The following is a 1,608-nucleotide window of genomic DNA, read 5'->3' on the forward strand; positions in this document are numbered from 1 at the left end:
GTGGGGTCTATACCACACTGTTTGCTGTGTGCGCCCTATTTGAAGGTATACCGTAAGCTGAATCTATAAAGGTGAGATAATCCTCTACTATTAAAGGTCATTGCTCCAGACTTGGGTTTAACTCTGGCCTGTGATTCCTGCCTTTTTAATGTTTCACCAAAGCACAGTTCAAATTCATGTGAAAAATCACTGGAAACGCAGCTCAGATAAGTAAATAATATCGCTTTTTGTGTACCTGACTTATCAAACAACACGTGACGCTGCCACCAGGATTTGAAGATAAGGTTGTATTCGAGTCACTGTGCATCAGCACAAACCTTTCAACAAGCTTCTGTCTACAAGCTCTCTGCGTGGAATAATGCTGAGTCTGCTTTCAACACCTACACCGTGACAAGTAAACTCTCTCCTTTTTAATTTTTCATCATTCTGAAACTATTATATTTCTTGTCATCGCAGATGAGATGAGATTAGTCACAGTCCCATTGTTGTTTTGTTGTGAATTCCAGTAAGGATCCGAGAGCGTCACCGTCTGCAAGCGCTGACCCAACTTCCTCTGTGTGCACTCAACAGAAATGATAAGGCTTCCACTTCCCCCTCCACCCTGACTCGGGCAAACAGCTGCCCTGCAGCCCCAGACTGGGCCCTCCGTGTCAGCATCGGGCCTGACTGCACGTTGCTCTGTGTGGACTTGATGGAGCACGCAGATAAGGCGCACTGTTGTGGCTGGGTTTCCTTTAAAGCAGTATGCGATCATTGGTAGATAGGTTCTAGCAAGTAACCCCTATGTTTGGATCCCTTTGTGTCTGCTTGTGTGTGCATGTATGGACTGAGTATCATGGAAAAGTACTCATATCCTCCATTTAAACAAAGCAATATAGCGGTCCAAAAATACGTCATTATGTGCACGTGCAAATCTGTTTCTTTATCTTTATTTTTTTATATAATTATCAGCAAAATCTCTTTTAAGCATCAAAAGTGAAAACACTCATTCAGTAGAAAATGATGACCAAACATGATTGATGGTGTTTTTATTTGTGTGTGATTTTTATGTCTAAGATCCTTGTTTATTCTTGTAAATGAGCTCTAGCCTGCACGATTTCCAAAGCGGTCATATATCAAGTACAGAAATGACCTCGTGACTTTGCACTGCTGTACCTACTCCAACCAGTCCTTTATGGACACTTAAAATATCTTTATGAAACTGTTGTTACATTTGTTGCAATCTTTGCTGCCCTCTTGGCCTGATCTCCAAAAAAGAAAATTATAATGAGACTTTTTACCGGGGTAAATAAAGAATATATAAAAGTCATTTTTATATATAACACCGATTTCAGCTTGTACCTCGTGACAAAAATGTTCTTTCAATTTCAAAATGATTTGACATCAGATATGATTGACAGGTAAACAGGTTCTTCCTTTATCCCAAGTGCCACTACTGAAGGTGTTACGGGTATCAAGGAAAAAAACATGGGTTGAAGCTTACAGAAATTAATAAATTGTGAAACAGCTACAAATAATAAACAAATATAGATTTTTTTTAAAAAGATTTTTTTACAAATATATCCTAAAAGTATATAAAATGCCAAAAAGTGATGCTAAAAGATAAAG

At 38.7% G+C, this 1,608-nt stretch overlaps 1 long non-coding RNA gene across 1 annotated transcript; it reads left to right on the forward strand.

The window, feature by feature from the left end:
- The first annotated feature begins 304 nt into the window (after positions 1 to 304).
- LOC113009952 (uncharacterized) lies at positions 305 to 1,322 on the forward strand. Its single transcript, XR_003270267.1, has 2 exons — positions 305 to 394; positions 507 to 1,322. It is a non-coding gene; the product is annotated as an uncharacterized LOC113009952 (long non-coding RNA).
- Positions 1,323 to 1,608: the final 286 nt, after the last annotated feature.

The sequence above is a fragment of the Astatotilapia calliptera genome, chromosome 18 (genome assembly GCF_900246225.1).
Source record: "Astatotilapia calliptera chromosome 18, fAstCal1.2, whole genome shotgun sequence".
Taxonomy (NCBI): Eukaryota; Metazoa; Chordata; class Actinopteri; order Cichliformes; family Cichlidae; genus Astatotilapia; species Astatotilapia calliptera.